Raw genomic sequence first — 17,503 nt, 5'->3', positions numbered from 1 at the left:
CCACCCCCCCCTTTTTACCCCCTCTTTACAAATAAACCCCCCTGCTCATTCTATTTGAGAAATGAACCCCTCCACTACACAAAATAATTACGAATAAGTCCCTGGCCCTTTTTAGAGTACCCTAGGTATTCCCGGAAATTCCAATCAAGCCCTCCCCTCCCAACAGTAATTACAAATAGGTCCTTGGACCCTTATTCCTTCCCTAAAACTCCGTTCGGCCTATTATTTTATGCGCCAAAAATCCCCCGTTTGCCCTGAAACTTTACCACGGCATTTCTAGCATAATGATGGTCTTGCCATCAAGAAATCCCCCGGAAATCTTCCTTCTACCATAGTTTCTTAAGTTATTCCTGATTCGGGCTTGTAAATGGAACCTTTAATTCTTTTTCCTTATGGAATGTTTGTTCGTGTACACCGTAGATCACGAGGTGACCGAGGGAGAACCAGTCGACGAGCAGTACTGCGAGCAAGAGTCCGAGAACCAGTGCCGTGAGCCCGAACCTGAAGGACAGTACCTCGATCAGGACTTCCCGGAAGGCTTTGTGAATGGCAAGTCCAATCCCATCCTTTGATGCATATTTATCCTAGATTTATAAATACAACCTGTTGGCCTGTTTTATAAAATGCATCGTTTTATTGCAAGACACGGTTGGATAGCCACCCTTTGATTGCTACGACTACTCCTTGATGACCTAGGGTTGCCCTGCTAGACGCTAACTACTGCTAGAGATGCCTAATACCTGTTATTCCCTTTACTATATTTTGAACCACGACCACAAGTGCTTTACCAAAAGTAAGGGTACGAGTGTTTTAAAAGCTAAAACGGGATTTTTGGGAAAATAAAAGAGAGATATAATCCGACGAGATGGAAGGCGTTTTCTGTGTGAAATGCCGCTAGTGTGCTTGTACCTTTGTGGTTGAGCACGGTCGGGAGATGTCCCTCTGGTCGGTATAAGGATGAACTGGGGTGTCGTCTTGCCTAACTCTTTTACCGTACAACCACTCGACCGTTGTGTGGGCAATGGCTTAGCATAAACCCCACTAGTTGTTCTACTAGCCAAAAAGGAGAGCGGTGGGCAACGGGAGACCATGGAGGAGGAATATGATCTGTGTGAGTTATATTCCGGTTATGACTTCATTGATGAGCCATTAACTCCATGGTAGCTTCCGTGTTGGCTAGTTAGACTCAGCTAAGGTGGGTAATGGCTTTGTTAGGATCCGCCGCGACATTAAGGTGTTCGTAGCACGGTACCCTTCTTGTGGGTAAAGTGTACAACCTCTGCAGAGTGTAAAAATCTATTCGAATAGCCGTGTCCACAGTATTGGACGCGTTACGGCATGGTCACTTCAATAGATGTTTCGGGATGATTGGTTTTGTGGCATAGGTTGTTTTGCAAGTACTCGGCAGTTGTGCAGTAAGCTACTGTGGACGCCGAGTCCGAGGACACTAAAACTTGGATCCTTCGTGCAGGATCAACACTACTTAAGGTTCGATTACTATAAAAATGTTTTGAGAAAGTGCTTTTGTTAAATAAACCCTTGCATGTGTAAAATCTCGCTTTATCGCAAATAAACCCTAACCCCACCCTTGATATAACCTGCATGATCTCTGTTATCACCCCCTCCGCGGGTGTGGATGGACTTGTTGAGTACCTTTGTACTCACCCTACATATATATGTGGTTTTCTCAGAGGAAGACCCGGACTACGTGATCGGAAACGACGAATAAGGGTTGTGTCCGCGCCCAACTCTGCCTGTGGTGTTGGCCCTCCGCAAGATGCTTCTGCTAGCATGTTACTCCGAGCCCGAGTTGGATCCCGCGTGGGTCACGCTTTGGTGTATTACCATAGCTATTTTATTACTAGTTATCGTCTGTATCGAGTGCCCGCCTCCTCGGAGGTTTGTACGGTAATGTACCATCTGATGTAATAAATGTGTATCAGCCTCCTGGGACTGATTTGTATATCACATTTAAGTCTCCTCGGATGAGGGGACGCTTCAGGTGGTATCAGAGCCGTAGGTTGGCCGTAGGACGTGACCCTAGGAGCGAAACCTTTTTTTTTAAAACCATAGGACTTGTTTTGACTTAGATATTTCCTGCACAAACACTCACCACTGGTTTTTGCCCTGTTCCAGATGGCTGACAATGGATGGGTCAACGGAATCTGCCACGCAGAGCCTGGCCTTCCTAAATTATTATTGCTCAGCCTGGAACGCGTTGGGGTTATGGAACCACCAGAGTATGCCTACCGTGAATACATCTCCGGGGGCACCCTTCGGTGCGACATAATGGTTTTTGTGGAGAAAAGCGCACGCTACCCTGATGTGGACCCTTGGTTCATCTCCACCGTGGGTTTCCGCTTCCCCGACGCCTACCGAAGGGCCGCCCGTAAAGCCCTGCGACGGCTACGTGTGCTTTACAGGCACCACCTTCAGCGGACCCCTATGGGATTTTTCCCACCCGCTGAGAGAAGGGGACGCACTTGGATTGCCCGGATAAGGGGGCTTGGACGAGAAGAAGAAGATTTAGAAGATACGGTTTCCCACCTATCCATCTACCTTACCGGCTTGGATGCACTCTACCGCGAACAGACGGCCCAACTGAGGGAGCTAATCCACGGGATTGAAAAGCTAACCCAGGAACTGGAGGAACAACGGGCAAGGGCCGCCAGCGCCGAGTATTCCTTAGCCGCCCTCCAAGCCCAGATGCAAGAATACGAGAACCGCAATGGAATAGGTGGATGGATAGAGGAAGAAGAAGAAGAAGAACCCATGGAAACCCACTGGGATAAAGGCACACAAACCGAAGATCGAAGCATCCCAATAAAGAAGCGCCCTATCAGAACCGAGGAAGAGTCCCCATGATAGGATTAGCATTCTGAGCCAGAACCTTACCCTAATGACCACGTATCCATGAAAACTGTACCACCCCTGTTGTAATAATAAATGTTATCTACTCCCTTTGCACCTGTGCCAGATTGTTTACCCTGTCCTTGTTTTCAGATGGCTGAGAATGGGTGGACCCAGGGCGTTTGCCAAGAGGAACCTGGTTTTCCCCGCCTTTTGATCAACTCCCTGGAGCGCCTCGGTATTACCGAGCGCCCAAGGTACTACAGCAGGGAGTACGAACACCTCGGTACTCGTCGCTGTAGGGTGGTTCTATCCATCGCCAGAAGCACCCGCCACCCCGACATCGAACCGTGGCGAGTGACTGCCACAGGATTCCAACATCAAGACGCCTATCCCTTGGCCATCAGGAAAGCTCTCCGTTACCTGTGCCGGATCTTCGAAGAGCACCTCATCCCCACACCAATGAGGCTCTTTCCTCCGGTCATCAGGACGCAAGTCTGGCAGGCCCGCATGAGGAACCTGGAACGGCGCCGCCAACACGAAGACCTTTTGTACCATGTGGTTGCATACCTTGTCTCCCTGGACAAGCTCTTTGACGAGCAAGCCCAAATCTTAAGGGAGCAAACCCACCGGGCTGAGCAAGCGGAGCTTGCAGTAAGGATGCACCAAATCCGGGTGGCTCAAGCTGAAGCAAGGACCGCGGCTGCTATAAGTAGCGAAGCCGTCGCTCAGGAAAGCCTCAGGCAGATCCAGGATCGGCGCATGCAAGAGTGGACCAGCAGTGGGACGCCCGTCCCGGCAATCGGGGAAACCCGAGTCCTAATCGGAACACCCATCACAGGATGGGGAGGACTTTTTAGGACCCCGCAAGCTTCACCCGAAGGTGCCGGAAGGACAGCTGCAGCTGTAGAAGGAGGAGCTGTCGAACAGCCCCGATAAAATGGGATCCTCGAGGACGACGAGGAGGAGTTACTCATTCCACTGGAAGTGCACTCCGCCCCGGAAGACGACTCACCCCGTGAGTAATATGCCTTAGAGGTGCCCCAGGGAAGAAGCCGTCCCGGCCCCGAGCTTAGAGTTGTGCCACCCATCTGTTGTGCCCTTTGTACCCGATCATGTAGTGCGTATTCTAGCTGTACCCTCCCAAGTGTTGTACCCCAGAGTAATAAAGTAACTATCTGCACTTGTTGCTTGTTGGTCTGTGTGATTGCCGGTAGTAGATGGAGTCTGCCTTTTAAAAAATAAAATATCACTAAATTCCAAAACTAAGTCTCATAAGGTTTTTGCCCAATCCACAGACGGCCACCAGGCGTAACATAAGGACCTTCCAAAGGCAGGCACATGCCACTCCAAGTGCGGAGGGGCAACAGGGTATGCAAGGACAAACCCCCGACCAGGGAGATCAGGAAGATCAGGAAGTAAGCCAGCAAGGGGGAGGAAGCCAAGTAGGAGCGCGATATGCCCCACCCCCACCGGCCGTCGACCTGGTGCAAGTATTGAACAACCAGAACCTCTTACTGGAAGCTTTGACCAATGTCGTCACTAACCCAAGACCCCGTGAGCAGAATGCAAATGACAAACTGACAGCCTTTCTGAGGACCAAGCCGCCCACCTTTGCAGGCTCCTACAACCCCTTGGACGCAGATGACTGGCTGCGTGTTATCAAGAGGAAACTCGAACCATTTGAGCATGGAGACCGTGACAAGGTCCGTTTAGCTGCTCACCAGCTCACCGGAACTGCCTTAGCTTGGTGGGAAAACTACTGTGCAGCTGCGCAGGATGCCTCCGCTATTACTTGGAACGAGTTTGTGGATGAATTCCGTCGCTATCACATCCCAGCAGCCACCATGAAACGCAAGGCAGATGAGTTCCGTGAACTGCAGCAAGGCAACAAGTCAGTAGAAGAGTACACATACCAGTTCATAGAACTAGCTCGCTATGCACCGGAGGAAGTAGACAAGGATGAAAAGAAGCAGGATATGTTCAGAAAGGGTTTAAATGCAGAACTCAAGAAGCTGCTTTCCCCATGCATCTACCCAGACTTCAACACACTGATGAATATGGCTATCATCACTGAAAGAGCCATGGCAGAGGAAAAGAGAGACAATAAGCGTAAGTTCCTAGAAGCCAAAGCTCGCCAGCAGGACCGTTTCCAGAAACCAAGGCACTTTGGCCCTCCAGTGACCAAGTCCCAAGCCCCTATGCAGTATAGGACCCAGCCACAAGCCACTGGCTCTCAAGCCCCCAACACCCAGCTTAGACAATTCAAGAACCAGAGCACCATGAAGGTCCCAAAGAGTAATACAAGCCAAGTTACTGCCAGCGGCAATCCCCGAGCATGCTACAACTGCCGTGAGACAGGACACTTCATTGCCAATTGCCCATATGCCAACAACAAGCCGGCGGCACCAGCCCTCTCCAACTCAGTGAATGGACCAAGGCCAGCCTTATCAGGAGCCAATCGTGTACCCGTCCGCAATAACAATACCGGCAACAACAACCAGCAGATGGGACCGCCCCAGCAGTCCTTCGGACGAGCCCGCATCAACCACATCAACGCCCAGGAGGCTCAGGACGCTCAGGGCGTAGTGCTCGGTGAGTTCCTAGTCAGCTCAGTTTTGGCAACAATATTGTTTGATTCCGGAGCATCACATTCATTTGTATCCTCAAGTTTTGTGGAAAAACACAATATACCTACAGTGCTACTTAAGACACCCCTATTAACCCGAACGCCCGGAGGTGACATTAAGTGCCGGCTGGGTTGTTCTAGGGTAAGGATCATCTTAAGTGGGGTAGAGTTCCTAGCAGACCTAGTAGTACTTAAGTCTAAAGGCATAGATGTGATCCTTGGAATGGATTGGTTAAGCCTGCACAATGGCCTTATAAGCTGTGCTGACAAGGTTGTACACCTAACCAACCCAGAAGGAGTACAAGTAACCTGCCACACTCGGGGAAGTGGACCAGACCCAATGGTTTTTAGCATGGAAGCTAAACTTTTGGAAGAAGTTCCAGTAGTAAAAGAATACTTAGATGTTTTTCCAGAAGAACTCCCGGGGATGCCGCCAGATAGGGATATAGAATTTGTCATTGACCTTGTCCCTGGAACCTCTCCTATAGCTAAGAGGCCCTATAGGATGGCAGCTTCAGAATTGGCAGAACTAAAGGGACAACTGGAAGAGTTACAACAAAGTGGTTTTATTAGACCAAGCTTATCACCATGGGGAGCCCCGGTCTTGTTTGTCAAGAAGAAGGACGGAAGCATGAAGATGTGCGTGGATTACCGCGCACTAAATGATGTCACCATCAAGAACAAATACCCCCTTCCCAGAATTGATGACCTCTTTGATCAGTTGAAGGGAGCCAAGTATTTCTCCAGGATAGACCTAAGGTCGGGATATCACCAGCTCAAGATTAAGGAAAGTGATATTCCAAAGACGGCTTTCGTCACCCGCTATGGGCAATATGAGTTTACCGTGATGTCCTTTGGGCTCACCAATGCACCCGCTTACTTCATGAACCTCATGAATAAGGTGTTTATGGGAGAGTTAGATAAGTTTGTCGTAGTTTTCATTGACGACATACTTATTTACTCCAAGAGTGTCGATGAACATGAGCAGCACCTACGAGTGGTTCTAGAAAGGTTGAGAGCGCACAAGCTCTATGCCAAGTTCAGCAAGTGTGAATTTTGGCTTGAGAAAGTAGCATTTCTCGGTCATATCTTGACCGCAGAAGGAGTAGCAGTGGATCCCGAGAAAGTCGAAGCGGTCTCCAATTGGCAGCAGCCAACCAATGTTAGTGAAATCAGGAGTTTTCTCGGTTTAGCCGGATACTACCGGAGATTTATTGAGGGATTCTCCAAGATAGCCCGACCCATGACAGAGCTACTCAGGAAAGAGAAGAAGTTCACCTGGACCGAGCCATGTGAGAAAAGCTTCCAGGAATTAAAGAGAAGACTAACAACCGCCCCGGTACTAACCTTGCCAGACATCCAACGGGACTTTATCATTTATTGTGATGCATCCCGTCAAGGATTAGGATGTGTCCTCATGCAAGGAGGGAAAGTAGTGTCATACGCTTCCCGACAACTCAAGCCTCATGAGCAAAATTACCCGACCCACGACTTGGAATTGGCAGCCGTAGTACATGCCCTCAAGATTTGGAGGCACTATCTGATTGGGAATAGGTGTGAGATCTACACGGACCATAAGAGCTTGAAATACATCTTCACCCAGCCAGAATTGAACTTAAGGCAAAGAAGGTGGTTAGAACTAGTTAAAGATTATAATGTGGTAATTCATTACCATCCTGGCAAAGCAAACGTGGTAGCAGATGCCCTAAGCCGAAGATCTTATGGACCTAAGAATGCCCACCTTCAAGGAGAGATGGCACAATTAAATGTGCACATCGTCCCCCAGGGCTCCAGTCACAAGTTGAGTGTTCAACCTACTTTGGAGGACCAGATCAGAAAGGCCCAAAGTTCAGATAAGGACTTGATGAGAATCCGCATGCATACGGGGGAAAACAAGGCACCGGATTTCAGAGTGGATGACAAAGGAACCTTATGGTACAAGGATAGAATTTGCGTACCTAAGGAAGGAGAGTCCCGACAGACTATTATGGACGAGGCCCACAACTCAGCATATTCCATCCACCCAGGAGCCACCAAGATGTATGTAGATATAAGGCAAAAGTATTGGTGGAGTGGAATGAAAGCAGATATTGCAAGATTCGTCGCCCATTGTGATACTTGTCAAAGGATCAAGGCTGAACATCAGAAGCCAGCAGGATTGCTACAACCCTTACCCATCCCGGTTTGGAAATGGGATGAGATAGGAATGGATTTTGTAGTGGGTTTACCCAAGATGCAGAAAGGACATGACTCCATATGGGTGATAGTGGACCGGCTCACCAAAGTCGCTCACTTCCTACCCGTACGAACCAATTATGGTGGAGAAAAGCTTGCACGGCTCTATGTGGATAACATAGTGAAGCTGCATGGCGTGCCTAGCAGAATCGTTTCTGATAGAGGGACCCAATTCACTTCCAGGTTTTGGAAAAGTTTGCATAAGGCCATGGGCACCAAGTTGGACTTCAGTTTAGCTTATCACCCGCAGACCGACGGTCAAACAGAAAGGGTGAATCAAATTATGGAAGATATGCTGAGAGCATGTGTCCTTACTTATGGCAAGGATTGGGAACAAAGTTTACCGTACGCTGAGTTTTCGTACAACAATGGTTATCAAGCAAGCTTGGGCATGTCACCATTTGAAGCTCTTTATGGGAGAAAGTGTAGGACCCCCCTAATGTGGTCAGAAGTCGGAGAGCGTGCCCTGGTTGGACCCGCATTCATAAAAGAAGCGGAAGAAAGAGTGGCCAAAATTAGGGAGAAACTAAAGGCCGCCCAATCCCGACAGAAGAGTTACTCAGACAAGAAGAGACGAGAAGTAAGCTTCAATCCAGGAGACTTCGTCTATCTCAAGGTTTCACCTATTCGAGGGACTCGGAGATTTCAAGTACAGGGGAAACTAGCCCCTCGGTACATTGGACCGTACCAAATACTGAAGAGAATTGGAGCTGTAGCATACCGTCTAGAACTACCGGAAGGGATGTCTGACATACACCCAGTATTCCATGTATCCCAACTGAGAAGATGCCTGAGGGTGCCCGAGAGGGAACGGGTGCCGGAAGAAGAGATAGTTTTACAAACAGATCTTCAGTACCAGGAGGTGCCTATCAAGATTTTGGACACGGTCATAAAGAGAACAAGAAACTCCGAAATACGGATTTGCAGAGTTCAGTGGAGCAGACATGGAGTAGAAGAAGCCACATGGGAACGCGAAGATGCCCTTAAGAAAGAGTTTCCCCATCTATTTAGGAACCAGCCGAATCTCGAGGACGAGATTCATTTTAAGTGGGGTAGGTTTGTAACGCCCGCGTTTTTTTTACCCTGTCTAAATTACAGTACAAATCACTCGCTAAAAATAATTTTCAAAACTTTTCCGTCATCAAGCTCGGATCGTTCCTAAACCCTTACCGCCCAAAACACCCCTCGACCTTTCGCCGTCTCACATCCGACATTGACCGCCAGCCTTTCCCTTTTCCTCGACCCCCGCGACGTGCCGCGTGCTCAACTCCGCACTCGCGACCGTCGCCGCGAATCCCGCCGACGCAGCTCTTTCCCCTCGCGCGTCGCGTCGCACGCTCGCGACCTCGCCGCGAATCCCGCCGACGCAGGACCCTCCCCCCCCTCCTTCCTTTTTTTTTCTACCCTGCTTCTCTCTTTTCCCCTTCTTCTTTCTCCCTTTCTCTTTTCTCCTTTCCTGCTCCTTCCTTCGCTCCCCTGCACGCGCAGCACAGCACCGAGCAGAGCTCGGCGCCGGTCACCACCACCACCACCACCCTCTCTCCATTGACGACGCCACAGGGACGGCCTAACCAGGCCCCTCCTCTGCGCGCGCCGTACCCCGCCGTGCCGTCTTGGCGCTCGCGTTGCCCCTGCCTGTCACGGCACCGAGCAGAGCCGGCTGCCGCGCGTCGTCACGCCACTGGCCGCTTGCCCCTGCGCCGCACGCCCCCAGGCCGTCCCTCCCCGCTACGCGCCAACCCCCGCCCTGCGCAGCGACGACCAGCGCCACCGGCCGCCCTGCGCAGCGGCGACCCTGCCCCCACTGCCATTACTGGCCGCCACCGACCTCCACCGCGCCCCCCTCCTTCCAGCCCTCGCCGGCCTACAAATACCCCCCCACGACGCGCCTCCCCACCACCACAAGCTTCCCCAGCAACCCCCAGCCCCTCCCCGGCCTTGCTCCACCGCCGCCGCCAGGACCTCCGCCCGCCGCCCCTGGCCCTCGTGGGTAGCACGCCCCACGCCGCCCCGACACAAGGTGAATGGGGGAATGGATCCCCCTCACTCCCCTCTCCGTGTAGCCCCGTCCCCGGGCGCCGCTGTGCCCTAGGGCCGCCGGGATTGGTGGCGCCGCCGGCCCCCATCTCCTCCCCTGTCTCTGGTAACGGGAGGAGGAAGAAGGGCACTTTTGCCCATAACCCCCTGCCCCTTTTGCCTATTCCCTTAAGAGCCCACCCCCCCTTTTTACCCCCTCTTTACAAATAAACCCCCCTGCTCATTCTATTTGAGAAATGAACCCCTCCACTACACAAAATAATTATGAATAAGTCCCTAGCCCTTTTCAGAGTACCCTAGGTATTCCCGGAAATTCCAATCAAGCCCTCCCCTCCCAACAGTAATTACAAATAGGTCCTTGGACCCTTATTCCTTCCCTAAAACTCCGTTCGGCCTATTATTTTATGCGCCAAAAATCCCCCGTTTGCCCTGAAACTTTACCACGGCATTTCTAGCATAATGATGGCCTTGCCATCAAGAAATCCCCCGGAAATCTTCCTTCTACCATAGTTTCTTAAGTTATTCCTGATTCGGGCTTGTAAATGGAACCTTTAATTCTTTTTCCTTATGGAATGTTTGTTCGTGTACACCGTAGATCACGAGGTGACCGAGGGAGAACCAGTCGACGAGCAGTACTGCGAGCAAGAGTCCGAGAACCAGTGCCGTGAGCCCGAACCTGAAGGACAGTACCTCGATCAGGACTTCCCGGAAGGCTTTGTGAATGGCAAGTCCAATCCCATCCATTGATGCATATTTATCCTAGATTTATAAATACAACCTGTTGGCCTGTTTTATAAAATGCATCATTTTATTGCAAGACACGGTTGGATAGCCACCCTTTGATTGCTACGACTACTCCTTGATGACCTAGGGTTGCCCTGCTAGACGCTAACTACTGCTAGAGATGCCTAATACCTATTATTCCCTTTACTATATTTTGAACCACGACCACAAGTGCTTTACCAAAAGTAAGGGTACGAGTGTTTTAAAAGCTAAAACGGGATTTTTGGGAAAATAAAAGAGAGATATAATCCGACGAGATGGAAGGCGTTTTCTGTGTGAAATGCCGCTAGTGTGCTTGTACCTTTGTGGTTGAGCACGGTCGGGAGATGTCCCTCTGGTCGGTATAAGGATGAACTGGGGTGTCGTCTTGCCTAACTCTTTTACCGTACAACCACTCGACCGTTGTGTGGGCAACGGCTTAGCATAAACCCCACTAGTTGTTCTACTAGCCAAAAAGGAGAGCGGTGGGCAACGGGAGACCATGGAGGAGGAATATGATCTGTGTGAGTTATATTCCGGTTATGACTTCGTTGATGAGCCATTAACTCCATGGTAGCTTCCGTGTTGGCTAGTTAGACTCAGCTAAGGTGGGTAATGGCTTTGTTAGGATCCGCCGCGACATTAAGGTGTTCGTAGCGCGGTACACTTCTTGTGGGTAAAGTGTACAACCTCTGCAGAGTGTAAAAATCTATTCGAATAGCCGTGTCCACGGTATTGGACACGTTACGGCATGGTCACTTCAATAGATGTTTCGGGATGATTGGTTTTGTGGCATAGGTTGTTTTGCAAGTACTCGGCAGTTGTGCAGTAAGCTACTGTGGACGCCGAGTCCGAGGACACTAAAACTTGGATCCTTCGTGCAGGATCAACACTACTTAAGGTTTGATTACTATAAAAATGTCTTGAGAAAGTGCTTTTGTTAAATAAACCCTTGCATGTGTAAAATCTCGCTTTATCGCAAATAAACCCTAACCCCACCCTTGATATAACCTGCATGATCTCTGTTATCACCCCCTCCGCGGGTGTGGATGGACTTGTTGAGTACCTTTGTACTCACCCTATATATATATATGTGGTTTTCTCAGAGGAAGACCCGGACTACGTGATCGGAAACGACGAATAAGGGTTGTGTCCGCGCCCAACTCTGCCTGTGGTGTTGGCCCTCCGCAAGATGCTTCTGCTAGCATGTTACTCCGGGCCCGCGTTGGATCCCGCGTGGGTCACGCTTTGGTGTATTACCATAGCTATTTTATTACTAGTTATCGTCTGTATCGAGTGCCCGCCTCCTCGGAGGTTTGTACGGTAATGTACCATCTGATGTAATAAATGTGTATCAGCCTCCTGGGACTGATTTGTATATCACATTTAAGTCTCCTCGGATGAGGGGACGCTTCAGTCCCGCTGGCTCTTGTCGCTGCGGTTGTCGTTTGGGCGCCGCAGATTGCTGTCTTGACGCCGCGGGAACCGCTCCCGCATCTTCTGCTCCTGCTTGGACCAATCGTGCATCATATCACGAAGGCCCGCAACAGTTTTTGGCCTGTTCCGCCCGAAGTCCCTGTATATGCCCGGGTCGGTGATGCTGTTGTAGAAGCAGTTGATGATGTCCTCCTCCGAGATGTTCGCGATGGTGGCACGAACATCGAAGAAGCGGCGCGTGTAGGACCGCAGGAGCTCGTTGCGTTCTTGCTTGCACTGGGCAAGATCGTGTCGGGTACCTGCACGGGTAATCGCTCCCTGGAAATTGTCGATGAAGACTTTGTTAAGTCGTTCCCAGGAGTCGATGGAGTTGCTGTCGAGGCTCTCCAGCCAAGTGAGCGGTGCAGGATCCAAAGCCATTGGGAAGTAGACGACTTTGGTGATATTCGAGCCCCCTGCGACCTCAATGGCCATGGAGTAGCAACGGAGCCACTGCTGGGGAGCCTGCTTGCCGTCGTACTTGGTGATACCGATCGGCTTGAAGCCCTCTGGGTACTTGTAGCTGCTGAAATGAGCAGAGAAAGCAGGAAATCGATCGCTACAGTCAGTACCTTCAGCTTCGACTTCTTCGCGGGTCTTGCGCCTGGAGGAGATCACGGTACGCGCGTCGCGACCTTCATTGATGTGCTGGCGCAGGTCCTCCGGAGGAAGTCGTCGACTGGCCTGTCGCAGATGACCCCCTTGCGGTGGTTGTTGCCTCCCGCCAGGGGCCTGGCTCCCACGTGCGTTGTCGTTGCTAATCTGGTGTTGAGGACGACCACCAGCCGTTCGACTGCGAGCCCGACTTCGACTCTCGTCCACGCGCTCTTCCCGGATGATGGACGCCGGATTATGTTGATCCAGCTGGATCCAAGCCCTCTGCGCGTAGAGGAGCGCTTGACGTACCTCCGGATCGTGGCTGCGCTCGAGGATGGCCGTGACCCTGGCGATGTTGGCCACCGGAGTCCTGAAACCCCGCTCGCTGGCGGCAGCAAACTCAGGGTCGAGCTCGCGATGCATAGATCGCCTTCGCTCGTTAGCTCTCCTCCGCCAGATTGTGCGGGCCCTGTTCCTGGCCCTCCGCGCCTCACGATCAACGTTGTTCTCGTTACCGGCGTTGGCCGTGATCTCATCTTCAGAGATCGCTTCAAAGTTGTCGATGGGAAAGTCCCCACCGTCATCGCCTTCTTCGGCCATTAGCACCTGGCTAGAGGAAAGCTCATGAGAACTTTCGTCGACTAGCTCAGTCGACCCCTCCACCGCGGTGGCCAATGGCCTGCCCTCTTGGAAGGGCAATGGCTCGAGGTGAGCCACAAGCCGGCTCTCTGCCTCGAGTAGATTGGAGAGCATCATCCCCCTCCAATGCACAATGCGCCCCTTCGGCAAGGAGGTGATCACCAAATCACCGGGACCAGAACAACTCGAAGCCCCCCGGCACGCGGTGGCTTCAGGATTTCCATCCTGGAGCAGCAAGTCCAGATCCTTTTCCAACATGGAGAGGGATCCAGATTCGTCGGCCTCCTGAAGATCAGTGGCCAATTTGCATGGATCGAGTTGAGGTCGACCATGCAGATCCCTAGATTGGAACAAGTCCAAACCAGGGGAAGTTGTCGCAGCACCAGAAGAAGTCTAGCTTGGAGAAAATTTCTCCTCGATCTGTGCTGCAGAAGTATGGAGCGGCAAGTTGTCGAGTTCATCAACGAACTTGTCGAGGCCGCTGCGGGGATCCGCAGCGAAGGTTTTTGGCGTCATGTCGACGAGGAATCGCCGAAAGTTGCCCGCACCATCTGCGATGCAAACCCACGAGCCAAAAACGAATGTCGTGCCCTGAGAGGGAACTGACCTGACAAAGTTGAAAGATGCCATCGAGCTCGCCGGTGGATCTTCGACGCGTCCCCCTACCTGGCGCGCCAGCTGTCAGTGTTTAACCGGCTGCCCACCAAGGGATATACCCAAGGTGGTAAGTTTTGGGTGAGGGGACGCCGAGATCAGGAACTCGAAGGTGCAAGGAACAGAAGACTTTAGACAGGTTCGGGCCGCACGGAGCGTAACACCCTACGTCCTGTATGGTGGTTTGTATTCTCTTCGGAGTAGAATGACCTAATGATCTTCTGTTTTTAGGGGGGTCCCTGACCTCCCTTATATATCCGAGAGGTCAGGGTTACAAAGATGCTAACCAACCCCCGTCGAGGGATCACATCAGAACGTATCTCGATTAGATCCTCTCCGTGTTGGTTAGCTCTATCTCCTATTTAAACGGGATAAACAAGAGATAAACAAAATAAATAAGAGACAAGACGGGCTTAATCTCTTAGACTACGTAACGTTCCCGGCCCGGTGGCCCCGGGTCTGACAACCTCTTTTGGTTATTAATAACAACCTAAATGAGTATCTAATGTTTCAATTGAGTGTAATGAGCAGGGGTCAAAGAAACCAAAAAGGAGAAAAGAAAAAGAATGAATCTCGACGATTATTCAAATTTGGAGAATGGTACCGGTTCAAGAAAGGTGTTGGAAGCGGAGATAATTCTTTGTTTTATATTTTCTTGATTTTAGGTATACCGTACTATCAAGGGGGATGTGGAAAGTGTGTGGAAGATCACCAATAAATCAAATCTGGAGTGTAAGCCTTAATGCAATTGATGCAATTATGAGGGCTCCTGGCGGACAGTCCGCCAGGCCTGGCGGACAGTCCGCCAGGTCACAGAAAATCAGCCTAACGGCTAGTTTCCAGTAAGGCAATATATATACCCCACGACCCCCAAACGAAAGACACTCTTGCCTAACCAGTTAAACCGAGCCTCAAGCACATTCTAAGCACTCCAAAGCTCCCCAAAGTGAAATCCTAACTTCTCCACTCCAAATCTTTGGTCTATGGTTGGGTTTGAGCAAGATCCAAGCAAGATTCGAGTTCTTCCCAAGAGATTCACCTCTCTTGGGCATCTCTTGGCACTCTCTATTGTTTTCCACATCTATTACTCTTGGAGCTTGGCTTCTAGATGGTTAGAGGTGCTCAAGAACAACCAACTCGTGGTGTGGTTGTCTTAAGAAGTTTGTATTACCCTTGTTGCTAGTAAAGAGCTCAAGTTTGACCTTTGTGGTTGCTTAAGAGAGGAAAGGGTTGAGAGAAACCCGGTCCTTTGTGGACTCCTCAACGGGGACGTAGAATCCTTGAGTGGATTTGAACCTCGGGTGAAAATCTTGTGTCTCTTGTGTTTGATTACCTTACTTCATTACTTGTGCTTTTGTTACATTTACCATTGTCTAGCATTCTTGCCCGATCTACTTGTGTACTTACTTTGTGCTAGATTGCTTCCGCATTTAGTGTTCCTATCTTGTTTTAGAGTCTTTCTATTCAAGTAGATTTTTGTATACAAGTTTTTTTTTGAACGGTTGAATTCCTTACCCGAGACCTCCCAGCAGACGTTGGAAGTGCCCAGCGGACACTCCCAGCGGACGGTCCGCCAGGCAGCCTCGGACTGAGTTCTTGTGTGCAGATTTTAAGCAGCGATCGCCTATTCACCCCCTCTAGGCGTACTTTCAAGTGGTATCAGAGCTTGGTTCCTCAAATTTGAGTCTAACAACTCGAGGAGATCATGGCCGGAGAAGATTCACACAAGAATCTTGAGAAGAACAAGGGCAAAGAAGATGAGATGCACAAGGAAGACGGCAACACCAAGTTTGATGTATCCGATGGCTCCAAGAAGAGTGGTGATCACAGGAAAAAGAGTAAGAGCAAGAGCAGGAGCAAGAGGATAGTAATTGAGTCATCCTCATCCTCAACATCAAGTAGTGATGAAGGGTCCATCTATATCAAGAGAAGAAAGAAGAAGAAATCGGTTACTTCTAACTACTCTCGCACTCCCTTCAACTATGATAACATGAATTCCAACAACAATTTTTCTTTCCATTTCTCTTGGAAAACCCCCACACTTTGATGGAACTAACTACTCTCAATGGAGGACTAATATGAGATGGCACTTGTTTTCTCTTCACCCTAGCCTTTGGGAGATTGTTTGTGTAGGTATTGAGCAGCTGAATAGTGACGGTGAAAGCTTTGGACCAACTATGCAACAATTGTTCCACCGCAATGCTCAAGCCTCAACCATCCTCCTCTCATTCTTGAGTAGAGAGAAATTTGATAAAGTGGATGGATTGCAAAGTGTCAAGGAGATATGGGATACTCTCAAGGTGGCACATGAAGGCACCAAGACCATTCAGAAAGCAAGAATTGAGATGATTGAAGGAGAACTTGGGAGGTTTGCAATCTTGGATGATGAAACTCATCCAAGAAATATACACAAGGCTCAAGAAGATGATCAATCAAGTGAGGAGTCTTGGAAGCAAGAAGTGGACTGACCATGAAGTGGTCAAGAGGATGATTAGGGCCTTTTCGGTAAGGAACATAACCTTATGTACCTTGATAAGGGAGAGTCCCAACTACAAGAAGATGACACCGAAGAAGTAATTGGAAAGATCATCAACCATGAGATGATGGAAAGTGAAGCCAAGTATAGGAAGAGCTTGTCCAAGGGAACCTCAACCTCAAGAGGGTAAGACATTGCCCTCAAGGCAAACAAGAAGGAGAAGAGCAAGAAAGTAGTGCAAGAATCCTTATCAAGCGACAATGAGAGTGATAGCTCAAGCCTTGATGATGATGACATGGCTCTTCTCATGAAGAACTTCAGAAAATTGATGAGAAACCGCAACTACAAGGGCAACAAGAGGCATGAGAGCTCCAAAAGAAGGACAAAAAGAAATTGCTATAATTGTGGCAAGAGTGGGCATTTCATTGCAAATTACCCATATGAGAAGAAAGAAGACAAGGAAGACAAAAGAAAGGACAATAAGGAGAAGAAGTACTTCACCAAGGACAAGAAGTTCTTCAAGAAGAAACAAAGTGGTGAAGCACATCTTGGCAAGGAGTGGGACTCCGATGATGAGAGCTCCAACTCGGATGAAGAAGAAGCGGCCACACTCGCTTTTAACAAGACTTCTCTCTTCTCCAACCTCAAGGATGGTTAAAACATCACTCACACTTGTATCATGGCAAAGGGAGGTAAAAGAAAGGTAAAAACCATCCCATGTTCTTCTCCTAAATACACTACTAGTGACGATGAAAGTACATCTTGTAGCTCTAGTGAAAATGATAATGATATTGATATGATTGCCATGCTCAAGAACCTAGATAAAAATACTATTGCTAAGTTTAACGAACTCATGGAAGAGTTGAATGAGAAGAATGATCTCCTTGAGAAACAAGAGGACTTGCTCATTCTTGAAAAGAAGAGAAATCTTGAACTCAAGGAGCTCATAACCAAGCAAGAAGAAAAATGTAAGGCCTTGGATAAGGAACTTGTGGAAAACAAGAAGACTAACACTAGTCTCAAGAGTGCAAATGTTGCACTTCAAGATGAACTTGTTTGCTTAAACAAAAGCCTTGAATTGCAATTTGACACTCTCTTGTCCAATGCCTCTACATCTCGACATATCCCATCAATCAAGTCCTCCATAG

The sequence above is a fragment of the Panicum hallii genome, chromosome 2 (genome assembly GCF_002211085.1).
Source record: "Panicum hallii strain FIL2 chromosome 2, PHallii_v3.1, whole genome shotgun sequence".
Classification (NCBI taxonomy): Eukaryota; Viridiplantae; Streptophyta; class Magnoliopsida; order Poales; family Poaceae; genus Panicum; species Panicum hallii.
The sequence above is the reverse complement of the archived record's forward strand: the minus strand, read 5'-3'. Positions refer to the sequence as shown.